Genomic DNA, 16,025 nt, shown 5'->3' on the forward strand with positions numbered 1-16,025 from the left:
CCTTCCTAGGCCTCACTGGGTATTACAGGAGGTTCATTAAGAACTATGGCTCCATTGCAGCCCCTCTTAATGACCTCACATCCAAGAAAATGCCTAAAAAGGTATTATGGACAGCAAACTGTCAGAAAGCTTTTGAGGAGCTGAAGCAGGCCATATGCTCTGCACCTGTCCTGAAAAGCCCATGTTACTCTAAAAAATTCTATGTCCAAACTGATGCATCTGAATTAGGAGTAGGTGCAGTCCTATCACAACTTAATTCTGAGGGCCAGGATCAACCTGTTGCTTTTATTAGTAGGAGGTTGACCCCTAGAGAAAATCGTTGGTCTGCCATTGAGAGGGAGGCCTTTGCTGTGGTCTGTGCTCTGAAGAAGTTGAGGCCATACCTGTTTGGCACTCACTTCATTGTTCAGACAGACCACAAACCTCTACTTTGTCTAAAACAAATGAAAGGTGAAAATCCTAAATTGTTGAGGTGGTCCATATCCCTACAGGGAATGGACTATACAGTGGAACATAGACCTGGGAGTAGCCACTCCAATGCAGATGGACTCTCCAGATATTTCCACTTAGACAATGAAGACTCACCAGGTCATGGCTAGTCTTATTGTCCTTCGTTTGGGGGTGGGTTGTGTAGGAAAGTACCATCTTGCCTGGCATGTTACCCCCATTTTTCACTGTATATATGTTGTTTTAGTTGTATGTGTCACTGGGACCCTGGTAACCCAGGGCCCCAGTGCTCATAAGTGTGCCTGAATGTGTTACCTGTGTAGTGACTAACTGTCTCACTGAGGCTCTGCTAATCAGAATCTCAGTGGTTATGCTCTCTCATTTCTTTCCAAATTGTCACTAACAGGCTAGTGACCATTTTTACCAATTTACATTGGCTTACTGGAACACCCTTATAATTCCCTAGTATATGGTACTGAGGTACCCAGGGTATTGGGGTTCCAGGAGATCCCTATGGGCTGCAGCATTTCTTTTGCCACCCATAGGGAGCTCTGACAATTCTTACACAGGCCTGCCACTGCAGCCTGAGTGAAATAACGTCCACGTTATTTCACAGCCATTTTACACTGCACTTAAGTAACTTATAAGTCACTTATATGTCTAACCTTTACCTGGTAAAGGTTAGGTGCAAAGTTACTTAGTGTGTGGGCACCCTGGCACTAGCCAAGGTGCCCCCACATTGTTCAGAGCCAATTCCCTGAACTTTGTGAGTGCGGGGACACCATTACACGCGTGCACTACATATAGGTCACTACCTATATGTAGCTTCACAATGGTAACTCCGAAAATGGCCATGTAACATGTCTATGATCATGGAATTGCCCCCTCTATGCCATCCTGGCATAGTTGGCACAATCCCATGATCCCAGTGGACTGTAGCACAGACCCTGGTACTGCCAAACTGCCCTTCCTGGGGTTTCACTGCAGCTGCTGCTGCTGCCAACCCCTCAGACAGGCATCTGCCCTCCTGGGGTCCAGCCAGGCCTGGCCCAGGATGGCAGAACAAAGAACTTCCTCTGAGAGAGGGTGTGACACCCTCTCCCTTTGGAAAATGGTGTGAAGGCAGGGGAGGAGTAGCCTCCCCCAGCCTCTGGAAATGCTTTGTTGGGCACAGAGGTGCCCAATTCTGCATAAGCCAGTCTACACCGGTTCAGGGACCCCTTAGCCCCTGCTCTGGCGTGAAACTGGACAAAGGAAAGGGGAGTGACCACTCCCCTGACCTGCACCTCCCCTGGGAGGTGTCCAGAGCTCCTCCAGTGTGCTCCAGACCTCTGCCATCTTGGAAACAGAGGTGCTGCTGGCACTCTGGACTGCTCTGAGTGGCCAGTGCCACCAGGTGATGTCAGAGACTCCTGCTGATAGGCTCCTTCAGGTGTTAGTAGCCTATCCTCTCTCCTAAGTAGCCAAACCCTCTTTTCTGGCTATTTAGGGTCTCTGTCTCTGGGGAAACTTTAGATAACGAATGCAAGAGCTCATCCGAGTTCCTCTGCATCTCTCTCTTCACCTTCTGATAAGGAAACGACCGCTGACCGCGCTGGAAGCCTGCAAACCTGCAACATAGTAGCAAAGACGACTACTGCAACTCTGTAACGCTGATCCTGCCGCCTTCTCGACTGTTTTCCTGCTTGTGCATGCTGTGGGGGTAGTCTGCCTCCTCTCTGCACCAGAAGCTCCGAAGAAATCTCCCGTGGGTCGACGGAATCTTCCCCCTGCAACCGCAGGCACCAAAAAGCTGCATTACCGGTCCCTTGGGTCTCTCCTCAGCACGACGAGCGAGGTCCCTCGAATCCAGCGACTCTGTCCAAGTGACCCCCACAGTCCAGTGACTCTTCAGTCCAAGTTTGGTGGAGGTAAGTCCTTGCCTCACCTCGCTGGGCTGCATTGCTGGGAACCGCGATTTTGCAGCTACTCCGGCACCTGTGCACTTCCGGCGGAAATCTTTTGTGCACAGCCAAGCCTGGGTCCACGGCACTCTAACCTGCATTGCACGACTTTCTAAGTTGGTCTCCGGCGACGTGGGACTCCTTTGTGCAACTTCGGCGAGCACTGTTTCACGCATCCTTGTAGTGCCTGTTTCCGGCACTTCTTCGGGTGCTACCTGCTTTAGTGAGGGCTCTTTGTCTTGCTCGACGTCCCCTCTCTCTTCAGGTCCAATTTGCAACCTCCTGGTCCCTCCTGGGCCCCAGCAGCGTCCAAAAACGCCAAACGCACGATTTGCAACTAGCAAGGCTTGTTGGCGTCCTTTCAGCAGGAAAACACTTCTGCACGACTCTCCAAGGCGAGTCGGATCCGTCTCCCAAAGGGGAAGTCTCTAGCCCTTTTCGTTCCTGCAGAAACCTCAGCTTCTTCTGTCCAGTAGAAGCTTCTTTGCACCCGCAGCTGGCATTTCCTGGGCATCTGCCCATCTCCGGCTTGCTTGTGACTTTTGGACTTGGTCCCCTTGTTCCACAGGTACCCTAGATTGGAAATCCACCGTTGTTGCATTGCTGGTTTGTGTCTTTCCTGCATTATTCCTCTAACACGACTTCTTTGTCCTTAGGGGAACTTTAGTGCACTTTGCACTCACTTTTCAGGGTCTTGGGGAGGGTTATTTTTCTAACTCTCACTATTTTCTAATAGTCCCAGCGACCCTCTACAAGGTCACATAGGTTTGGGGTCCATTCGTGGTTCGCATTCCACTTTTGGAGTATATGGTTTGTGTTGCCCCTATCCCTATGTTTCCCCATTGCATCCTATTGTAACTATACATTGTTTGCACTGTTTTCTAAGACTATACTGCATATTTTTGCTATTGTGTATATATATCTTGTGTATATTTCCTATCCTCTCACTGAGGGTACACTCTAAGATACTTTGGCATATTGTCATAAAAATAAAGTACCTTTATTTTTAGTATAACTGTGTATTGTGTTTTCTTATGATATTGTGCATATGACACTAAGTGGTACTGTAGTAGCTTCACACGTCTCCTAGTTCAGCCTAAGCTGCTCTGCTAAGCTACCATTATCTATCAGCCTAAGCTGCTAGACACCCTATACACTAATAAGGGATAACTGGGCCTGGTGCAAGGTGCAAGTACCCCTTGGTACTCACTACAAGCCAGTCCAGCCTCCTACAGCTCCCCACTAGCAAACGTTACGTAGGCAGCTCACCAAGATTTAGGCTCCCTCCTACTGAGGCATCATATAGGTGTTGATTTGCTAAGTCACTTCTACAAAAAAAAAAGTAACACCTTGAAATTCATGGTACCAAAGAGATAAGTGAAAGAGGTAGGGATCATTTGATGAGAAGAGCACCCACATTCTCACGAGTAGATTGAGCTGTCTCCTCTCCTTCCTCCTCTCCTACAGCAACTTGACAAATATCTGATAGATATTTGTCCGGTTTTCTTCATCATGAGGTAATTTCATATATTACACAATAATGATTGCCATACCATGCATGCCAACATTGTAGAACTGAAAGTGGGAAATTTTAAGAAAACAGTCGGGCAAATGTATTTTCCTCATTGACATATTTAAGGTGAGAGCAATTTCAGACAGGAGACAGCAAAAAAAAGTTAATTTTGCTTTTAAATTTGGGAGTATCTCATCAAAATCGGGTTGGCATGTATGCAACAAATATTATATTTCTTATCTTTGGTTCAGTGGTTTGCAAATGTCTCAATAGTTTAAAAGTGGAAAATTATCACCTCGAAAACAGAGCAGATTCTAAAAAAAATATTTAAAAGGCACCTCGTTATTTGCCCACAGAATGACAGAATGATTAAATTATTCAAATCAAAAGGACCTCAGAGCCCTGTAAGATGATGCATTAGTGCAGTACGTGCAGCTGGTGCACAGGGATACTAGGGGGACTGTACCCCAAGCATGGTTATTTTTAGTAACCAACGAGGAGGAAAAGGGATTCCCATTGTCTTGTTCGCATTAGGGCTAAATACATCTTTGCTAGGCCACTGCTTTTATTTAAATTGACATTGATTGAGCTAGTGTTCTGAATTAGCAGCCCAGAAAAGTGCAGCACACCAGGACTACGCGTGACAGTTCATGGCCACTAGAGGGCGCTGCAGGATTCACTAAATAGGAGACGCACCACAAACTAGTTTTCATTATTTAGGTCCGAATCTTAAAATGGAAAATCAACGGAATGCAGATTAAACGATTCTGTTTTAGTGCTCGAAATCAAGCGAGCCTTACTTAGTGGCTATGCCCCTTGCAGGCTGCTGATACTGATCTTCCACTGATATGTATTTTTTTTTATTATTGTCATTTAACTCAATGTGGAGGGCAATATATGTATGCATTGGTTCCCAAACTGTGTACGGCGCCCCTGGCTAGTTTTGACGGCACACAGGGGAGCCGCGGCGCACAGATTGGGAACCACTGCCCTATCCCAATACACTCCACTGTCCAATTTTGTGCTCAACTCTATGCCTGTACACCCAATTGTCCAACATTTTACTCAACTCTATGACAATTTCCAACCCTGTAAGACAGCACTCCACTTTACTGTAAGAGTCACTACTCAAATGTATACGTTTCTTTGATGCTACACTACACCACTTTATGCTAATCTACTGTATCGGAGTCCACTCTACGGCACTCCACTGTACACCTCTCCACTTTATGGATTTCCACTCTATGCCACTCCATTCTTTTACACTCCACTGTACAGTATTCCATTGTACGCCTTTCCACTGTATGCTACTCCACTTTACGGTAATCCACTCTATGCCACTGCAGTGTAGACCACTCTACTCTACACTGCTCCATTGTATGACACACTCTTCTGCTCTATATAACTCCACTCTGTAAAAGTCTACCACACTTCGTGGCAGTCTACAATATTCTATTCTACTCTATCCCTGAACCCTTCACTGTCTAACTCTATACTCCTCTGTACAACACTCTGTAGCACTATACAACGCTTTTCTATATGTCACAACACTCCACTTTACTGTGCGAGACCCCAATCCAATTTGTAACAGTTTATGACCTATGCTACATCAGTACACTTCACTCCATGCCTTCTACTCTACAACACACCAATACACTGTATTGAACTTTATTCCACATTACATTACACCGTCCACTCCACTCTATTCATTGTATGAGACTATACCTAACTACATTACTATACAAAAATTCACTCTACACGACTCCACTGTTTCACACACTACTATACTCAAAGCAACTCCAGTCTAGAACACTGTACTATACTGTATGACACTTGCCAACAATGTACTCCTGTCTAAACCCCTTCACTTCACTGTACAACACTGTACTATAGTGTATGTCACTGTGTAACACTCTACTCCACTCTACTTTACGATACTCTAGTTCACTATACAACACTGTACGCAACTCTTTGCATGTCACTGCACCCCACTTTACTCTTCTCTACTCTGACATCATACTCCACTCTACTCCACTACTCAACTGTACACTCCACTCTATGTCAATCAATGCCATTGTACTCTATAAACCTATATGCCAATCCACTGTTCCATACTCTACAACACTGTAATCTACTGTACACCACTACATTCTACAAAATCAATTATACTGCATGCTACTCTACTCTGCTGTAAACTGTATCACTTTCAAATACTGTATAACACCCCACTACACTCTACTGTACAACACAATACTCCAATGTATGACACTTTACTCAACTGTATGCTAAGGCACTCCACTCTACTGCACTTCACACCAGTATAATCCGCAACATGCCACTCCACTCTATGACACTCAACATGACTCTACAGTAACCCATTCCAGTGTAGCCCACTCCACTATACTTCACTCTACTATACTTTTTGACGCTCTACACCACTATAATTTTGTTCGTTTTTTGCCACTCAACTGCCCTACGCTTTATTCGACTGTGTGCAACTCCCCTCTACAACACGGTACTACACTCTATGCTACTCTATGAAACTCTACTCCACTTTTTGCCCTTTCCATCTACACTAATGTACTACTCTCGAAAACATGCCACCCAAATTCTCTTTATGATACGCCACTCCATTTTATAACACAGCACTCCACCCTACATCATTCTCCTTCACTGCACTCTAAAACACTCCACCTGATGATACTTCACTCTATGACACTCTACTTCACCCTACTCTACTCTAAAAAATTCTATGACAATCTACGACATTCTACCCTACTGTTCGACTCTGCGATACTTGCTGCTCCTGTCTACAAAACATGATTCCACTATCTGAGACACCATGCCAGTACACTATACAACACTTTAATAAACTGTATGATACATTGCTACATTCTACTCTACTCCACTCAATTCCAATATAAAATACTCCAGTCTATGACTTTACAGCACTCTCCTCCAGTGTACTAACAACACTCCACATAACAACTCTCCATTTACGAAACTGGACTCTATGATTTGAAACCCATTGTTATTAAAAATGTAAAAAATATTGAAATTCAATGAAGAAATCAAAAGTTATAGCTTAGTTATAGTTAGGACAACTTGGTATACCTTTACAAACTAAGTTCAAACTATACAAACTTTATCCACTGCCTTCAAATATTATAAGTAGCAGACCTCGTTTTACACTCTTTTCAGCTCGCTAACCATACAAGACATTCTCTTTTCAGTTTGCAAACCTGACAACACAAACCACAAGTCACCACTCTACCATGCACTGGTTCTCACACATAATGATACTCCAGTGTACAACATTAAACTGCATGAGACTCTATGTCACTGTACTGTACAACACTACACTTGACAACACTGAACTATACAACACTCTACTCCACTGAACTCCACTCTATAGCACTACACTCTACAACACTCTGCTACTTTCTATGCCACTCTGCTACACTACTCAATGGCACTCCACTCAACTTCACTCCATTCCATGACACTCCAGTCAGTGACATTCCACTATAGAATACTCAGTTTTACTGTTTGACTCACCACTATACTGTAGAACATGCCTCTCTACTCTGCGATGCAGCACACCCCGCCATTGCAGTGTATAAAACTTTACTCTGCTATATGTTACATCAGTCCACTCAATTCCACCCTACACCACTGTACGACACTGGACCCTACAACACTCTCCTCTATACTTTACTCCACTCCACCTTACAATACTCCAATCAATGACATTAAAAACATTAAAAATTGTAAAGTTACAATGAGATTAAAAACATTAAAATTCAATTTACAATTATGTACCACCTTCACATTACTATGTCATGCACCTCCTAGCACAGTCTTGCCACCTCATTCTCCACACTACATTAACTAAAACTCATGCTTTTTCCATACACTGTTTATACCTTTGTATACTACGTCACTTATAGCATGTGAAATCATAGCATTCATAACTACACTTATAACTTCCCAAATGACATTCTTTGTCACAACTCAGTGAATGGTAGAGTGGTGAGTAATGGTTAGTGTTGTCAGGCTGCCTGACTAGCAAGTTTGTAACAACAGCTGCTACTGATAATAATTAAAAGGTAGTGGATAAATTGCAAATTAATATTATAACTTTAACTTTAGAATTTTTAAAATTTGTGTAGTTGGTTTGTATAGGGAAAATACGTTTTTTAACTATAACCAAACTCTTTAACCTTTGTTTCTTTCATTGAATATATTTCAACAAAACCCTCCACAGTCACAGGAAGACATGGACTCTCCTGGTTACGAAAATGCTGAAATACTTTATTCCAGCTTGTGCCTCCACGGCCAATGCATTTCGAGGGTAGCCTTGATCATGGTAGGGGTTGGAAACCAACAAATGCTCTTTAACCAAACAAAGTGTAAACATAAACACTAAACTAACCCTCCTTAATAATTCTTCTTTGTGTTGGGCATGGCCGCATTCTAGCCAGATGAAGTTACATTAGTGGTACTGCAAAACATATAAATACGGATGCGTTATCACAATTTTGTAACTAGGCCTGCATGCCATTCTGTCATAATTTTACATTTCCCAATAAATGAAATAAAACATTGACAATGCAACAAGAAAACCAAACAAGAGAGTCAATATAATGAAGGCAATACAAGAAAAAAATAAGAAAAAGTAAGGAAAATGCACACATCACGTAAATAACAATATTATTTGTAGGATCGCATTGCTATTTCATCAGTGCCAATGAACCATACGTACACATAATGACGTACCGGCAGAAAAGAGTTTCTGTAAAAAGAGAAAATGCCTCATGCATGCTAGGGAGTGTAGTCAAAATGGAAAAGTCTCATCCGACCATGCAAAGCCCAGTGATCAAAATGCCACACGTGGCACAACATACTGGTGCTAACCTAGTACTCACATGCATTATTCTGTTAATCTATTTGTACACATATGTAATTTAGTGAAAAGTCAATATATACAATAGGTAATGTACCTAGAGGTCAGACATAAATATGACCCCATCAAGCACATGTGGGCATATGGTCACAATGGAGACTTGTTACAAGTCACAAATAATGTATAGGGAAAACACTTGAAGCAGGTTGCCAGGGGAGCACGGACGCCTCTCCCTGCTTGGCCCGCCCCCACCTCGGACTCAAAAAGGCGCACCCCCCGCGGGATGCTGGAAAACACTTGAAGCGGGTTGCCAGGAGAGCACGGACGCCTCTCCCTGCTTGGCCCGCCCCCACCTCAGACTCAAAAAGGAGTGCCCCCGCGGGACGCCGGAAAACACTTGAAGCGGGTTGCCAGGGGAGCACGGACGCCTCTCCCTGCTTGGCCCGCCCCCACCTCGGACTCAAAAAGGCACGCCCCCCCGCGGGACGCCGAAAAACAGTTGAAGCGGGTTGCCAGGGGAGCACGGACACCTCTCCCTGCTTGGCCCGCCCCCACCTCGGAGTCAAAAAGGCGCGCCCCTGCGGGACGCGCGCAGACGAGCGCCCGGGCGAAGACGGGCCCGTCTTCGGCCAATTGAGGCTGGGTTGGGCCCACTCCCTTACATCGTGGACCCAATCTACTACGTAAGTTTAAATTACTACTTTGCTTGGCACTGTGTAGCAACTTCTCCGCTGGCTATATGGGGAAGAGGAAAGCTGTTGATCCTCTGGATCCTCTTTCTGATCGCAAAAAGCTGAAAAAGCGTTCTCTTAAGCTAGTCACTAAAACCAAAGCAAGTTCTCACAAACCCTTTGAGGAGATCGACCAGTTATTTGAAGAGGTGGAGGCGATTTTGAACTGTACAGTGGGCTCCAATGGAACCCCGTCACCAAAGAACACTTCAGCTCATCCTGGAAGGATCCAAGACTTCTTTAAAAAAAAGGATGAAGGATCATGCTCCAAATCCAGTATTGTCTAATTGCAGAGTGGGGTCTCCATCAACTCATAATCACACTCCCTTCCCTTCCAACAGGCTAACGACCACGGCCAGTGATCCTTTATTCAGTCATGGGTCCCATCAAGCAGAAGCAGAGGGAAGAACACCCTCTCTAGTCATCCCATTGAGCCCCGTGATCAAAGTGATTCCAAATATAGTCTGTAGGAACTGGTTTGAGGTCCTAGTCGAGGAGGACACATTACCTAAGACCCTCAAACCCCCTACAGCTGACTGTAATAAAGAGAATCCTTCCTGTACCCTTGTTCCCAACACTCCTTCCTCCTTGGTGCATCCCTCTACTGAACCTAGCGCCTTCCTCATACTTCAGAGAGTTGAGGAAGTCAGGTCCTTGGTGTTGCAATTGGTCAAAGTTTTGCAGGAAAAGCCAGTGTGCGGATGCAAATGCTACACAAGAGATGAAGGGGCAAAGGGCGGCCATATAGCATCTGACTTAATTTCACCCACAAGGTCTGCACAAGGGGGCCAAGTTTTTAACCATCATAGGAAAAAGGTATCCAGGGCTGGCACAGATGTGGATACAATATGCCCTGCAGATAATTCCATACAAAAGCAGCTTGGTACCAAAAATGTACCCATTAGGGGGGCCAACTCGACAGACCATCCTTCCCCCAATGGCCACCCTTCGGACCTCTCAAACTACCTGCCAACCAAGCGGGGTAAAGAGCCGGATATCTCTTCATGCAAGGGGGTCTGTGTTCCCTCTAGTGTTAGCGGGCCACCTGCTCCGTCATTCTCACTTGGTCCCACTTGAGATACTCTATTTCAGAGAGGCCCATGTGTCTCAGTGTCATTGCCAAATGTTCAATGCCCCAAGCTTGGGTCAACTACTCTCTTTCTGAAAGAAGTCCCGAAACTATCACCGGGGCTTACTGAGGATCATGAGTCTAGGGTCAATAAGGTCATTCACTGGCTACGATATCAACTGAACTGCCTATCGGTCATACGCCCAGATATTCTCCAAGTTAAACGGTGGAGCCCCCTAGGGCTGAAACATGATGTAATTTCAATTGAGTTCCACGACAGAACCTTGGTCGAGAGCCTTATTGCATTCAATGATCATACTCGCTCTTTCATGGAGCGAAGAAAGGGATGTATCACTCTAGAGTCAGCATTAGAGGATGGAGGCCAGGCTCCAGTTAAAAGCCATTCACACTGCAATGTTGCAAGAGATCAACTAGGGTGTGACGATCCAATTGAGTTCAACCCTGAATGACTGGCTATAATTCGGGAAGTACCCCCAGGGGACAATCCAGTGGAGCATTTTCCCAACAGACTTCAAAGGGATTATTTCTAATGAGCCAATTCCCGAGAAGACCAACTTCAAGACACCTAGTGCTGCCTCTGATAGGAAAGGCTTATCAATAATGACATGGAACTTAGCCAGCCTTGGGAGGAAACTAGACGATACTGATTGGTGTTCATATATAAACTCCCAAGACATATGTCTCTTTCAAGAAACTTGGGCTGAGGAGAAGATTTTCATAGATGGGTTTCTCTCCTTTAATTTGGCTGCCCAACCATCTACAAACGTAACGGGCCGAGCAAAAGGGGGTCTTTTGATGTTATTAAACAAAAATATCCAATGTGATTACAGGATTTTAAAATTTGATTGCCCTGATTTGATGGGGTTACAAATTATGTTCCCACAGAATTTTAATGTTATTTTTATTAATGTTTATGCTCGATCTGTACCTCGAGGGGTAGAGTCTCAAATTTTAAATCAGTTACTTGATTTTCTAGATACCATACAACCAACATATCATTTAATTATAGCTGGGGATGTTAACTGCACATTTGAACCTTCTGTACTACTAAATGGCCTCACAGAGGAAGAAGAGCACATATGTGGAATTGCACAGCTGTCAAGTGACCACTTCTGCCCTAATTCTCGAGTAGCCTCCCAGCTGGCTTCTCTTTGTACCTCCAGCAATTAAGATCTATATTGCCAGAGCACAGGGAGCTGCCGTCTATGGAGCGGAGGTCTGGGGCTTTTCCGATTGCAATAGGCTAACTATTGGAGAGAATAACTTCGTGAGGGCTCTATGTGCCTGCCCTCCAAGTACTCCGCTGATTCCTTCGTTTTTAGATCTGGGCCTGAGACGGATAGCTGACTTAATTATTTTAAGACCACTTCTATATTGGGTCAGGCTATGGACCGTTCCAGAACTGGATGTTTACAAATCCTCACTCATAGATCTGCTAAAGTGCCCCAACTCAAATTCTATTCCTTCGGTAAAACATGTATCCAGATGGTTTAGTAATCTGGGCCTTGGAGACTTTTGAGAAAACCCCCACAAACTTGAGAAAGCCCACTCCAAAGTGCTGAAGCGTGTATACTGGTCCCATGTTTGGAATGATTACATTATTCGTAGATCCCATGGCTGCCTAACAAACCTTTTTTTAGATCTTAAGTGGTACCCGCAATTTGAATCATATCTAGATATTATACCTGATATCTTAGGCAAAAGCTTATATCCCAGATTCCGCTTCGGAACGCTGCCACTGAAGTCTTTAATGTGTAGATGGGGTACAAAAACAGTAACTGATATTTGTCCCATTTGTGGCACAACATCTGAAACAGTTGAACATTTCATGTTTTTCTGCCCTGCCTATTTTTCTTCCAGGTCTAAGTGGATCCGTAACTTGTGCCGGGAATTGGGAATAAGAGACTGTGCCTCTGCTCTGAGGATTTTAAAAAGTCATCACTCTACGGTTTTAATCCATGCTGTAAGCAAGTATCTGCTAGCAGCATGGCGTATACGTAGCTCTGCTATCAGTAATGAGTTTTAAATACGAGTAGACATGTTCTTTTATCACGTATTGCTTGTATGGGTTTTATTGAACTGCATTTTATACTTTTTCGATCTCATTATTTATTATTTGTCTGCTTTGATGATCTATTTGATCGAATAAAGCTTGTGTCAATCAAAATCAATGTATAGGACAACTCCCCCTCATGAAGAAGGTTTTTGAGATAATTTCAAATGTTGAACGAGGAAAGGGTAGAGAAACAAACAGACCAGAAGTTGTGGAGAGGATGCCACAGAGGAGGACGTGGAAGAACAAGAGGAATGGGCAGGCAAAACCCAGGCTGTGGGAGTAGTGACAAGGGCAAGACAATCGCAAACATGAGTGTGATAAACATCTAAACATGAGTTCTCCACTGATGAAATTTATCTTTTGTCCCTAGGACTCTCTTTCTGCCCTACTAGTAGATTGGATTATGTTCATGTATGTTTTATTAGAAAGCCTAAACTTAAAAAATGATTTCACATACACCCTCAAAAACCCCACAAACAAGTTCATGCAAAACATAAAGAAGAATTATTGAGGAGGGTTAGACCAGTGTTTATGTTTACACATTGTTTGATTAAAGAACCTTTGTCTGTTTCCAACCCCTACCGTGATCAAGGCTATGGCCGAAACGCATTGGGGGAGGCTGTGCAAGCTGGAATTAAGTATTTCTGCATTATCGTAACCAGGAGAGTCCGGCCCATAGTCATACTTTTTGACTCAATCCTGCATTAGTGAAGGTTTGCGTCAAAAAGTATAGCGCCTGCTAGCACCATTCCAGGATGCCAGACCGGTGACATATTTAAGGAATGGGGGAAGCCGGCGCTAAGGCACGGTTATCGTAAAAATAAATGACGCTAACCGGGTAGGGGAGGCATAGGGAAAACTGGAGGTTGTGCGGGAAAGAATAGCGCTAGTCAGGTTAGAGTAAAAAAAATGACTCTAACCAGACTAGAGTCATTTTGTTGATGCACAACCCTCATGGACATGACTCCTGTCTTAGTAAAGACAGGAGTCATGTCCCCCAAGCCCTTATGTCCCCTGGGCATGGCCATTGGGCACAGTGCCATGTAGGAGGGGACAAGTTAGGTCCCCCCCATGGCACATTAAAAAAAAAGAAAAATACTTACCTGGACTTACCTGGGATGGGTCCCCCCTTCCCTAGGTGTCCTCCAGGGTTGGGTGCAGGTGGGTGGGGGTGTCTCAGGGTACAGGGAAGGGGTCCTGTGGGCAGTTTCCATGGTCTCTGACCATGGAAATTGGCCCACAGCTCCCCTAACGCCTGCCCGTGCCCTGGCGTTAAATAATGGCACTAAGCATGCTTAGCGCCATTATTTAAGGGCCTCCTCCTTCCGTGCCTGATTTTTGCACAGGAGGATAAATAAGGCACTAGGGCCTTTGAGTCATTTTTTTGCCCGGGAACGCCTACCGTGCATCTCATTTACGCAAGGTAAGTTTTCACTGTAAAAAAATGACGCTAACTCCATCATTTTGGCGCTAGACGGGTCTTGCTCCAAAGTATAAATATGGAGTTAGGTTTGAGTCGAATTAGTGAAAACAAAAATGACGCTAATTTGACGCAAGCAGCATATAACTATGGGCCTCTTGTCTTCCTGTGACTGTTGCAAGATTTGTTGGAATATATTCAATGAAAGAAACAAAGGTTAAAGATTTGTCGGGCAACAGGAGCCCGTCACCGACCTCCACATACAAGCCCCAGATTTCCAGTAACTCACACCCCCATCATGAACAGTTTTTTCATCAAAAATATTACTGCAAATATTACAATGATCAATGATGTTATCAAAGATGTCATGAATGCTGTAATTTGTGGGGTAATTAGAAGTGCATGATGAGGTCACGAGTTATAGTTACCTGAGGGCACAAGTTATAGTTACTTGAGGTTATCCTAACTTTAAAAGGTGAATTTACATGGTTTTATATGTTTAAAATGTGAGCATAAGTATAACATGCCTGTAAACCTTGTTTTCTAAGTGAATTTCTATGCCTTTTTTAGCTCTACTTCCTAACTGTAATGTCCCCGTAACCTTTTGTTTTTTTCAGTGAAGTTCTATGTCAGCTGGACGCAGTGACTGTTGACTGCAAAAGGCTGCGTGTGGTGTGGTTGGCCGCAGGGCCTGGCCTGTGGCAAGTCCCTGCAACCAATTTCCCTAACGACTGAACCCCTTTCTATGCACGGCCTTTGGCCATGTGCTGCAGTAGTTGGACACAGGTTCACCTGGCCTCCCACTCCTGGCCAAGTTTGGCCCCTGGGACCTCATTCTCCAGGGCCCTCTACAATTCCAAGTGGTGGGCCCCATGGCCCCCCTTCCTCAGCCAATTTGAACTCCAGGGGCTCCATCCCCCAGGGGGAGCCTTTGTGTCACTATATGTACAAATTTGCTTTTTCTTTAATTTATCAAAACTATTGAACATATTCACAGCAAATGATAAAAAGGGCACTTTCTGAACCAAGCGCTACCTTTCTGCCAAATTTGGTGTAATTCCGTCCAGTGGTTTGGGTGCTATTCCTGTTGAAAATTCCTATGAAAAATGCATGGGGGACAAAGAGTTTTGGGATCCCCCTTTTTCTCAGCCCCCGCTTGATGGATACACACACATATATATATATATATATATATATATATATATATTAACAATCCCGTTTTTTACAAGACACTCAACTGTGATAGGCTGGGTGCATGCACACCAATATTGTGCTTCCACCATATAAGAAATTATAAAGTTGTAGTTGCAGTGATGTTTATTTGGGGCTTAAAACATTTTGACCCCTAATACAGGGTCTTTGTCAAGGGGAAATAACGTGCATTCAGAAAATCAAAGTGAAACTTACTGTTATGAAGCAAAAACATTAGAGACATAAACAAAATACTTATTTCCCCTTGAAAAAAGACTTAACTACATCATATAATAGTATAAAGAAAGAATGACGAATAGCGATACATTAATGCAATAAGGAGTGAAGAGAGGTATCAAACCACTCTCTTTGCAGTTCAGAAATACATTTCTTGCAAATGGACTATGCAGTCATTATTGTTTTAATACTGAGATAATGGCCTGAATAAAATAGGCAATATAAATATAGTAAAGATTAATCCGGCCACTATATTATGTAGTACTTTTTTCTCCCCGTGGTTGTACTACTACTACTCTCAGAACCATGAGCCTGTGCAGCCCTGACTCATCTATACCAGATGTTTGTCTGTGTGTGCGCCTTACATTTGTAACGTCAAGCACATACAAGCTACTTAGGCTTGAAGCCTCTGCACTTTCCCCTGACCCTGAATCAACAGCTCCTGCTATATTACTGGTTTGCATGTGCTCCAAAGCTGATATCACTTGCAC

This window comes from Pleurodeles waltl, chromosome 5 (genome assembly GCF_031143425.1).
Source record: "Pleurodeles waltl isolate 20211129_DDA chromosome 5, aPleWal1.hap1.20221129, whole genome shotgun sequence".
Lineage (NCBI taxonomy): Eukaryota > Metazoa > Chordata > Amphibia > Caudata > Salamandridae > Pleurodeles > Pleurodeles waltl.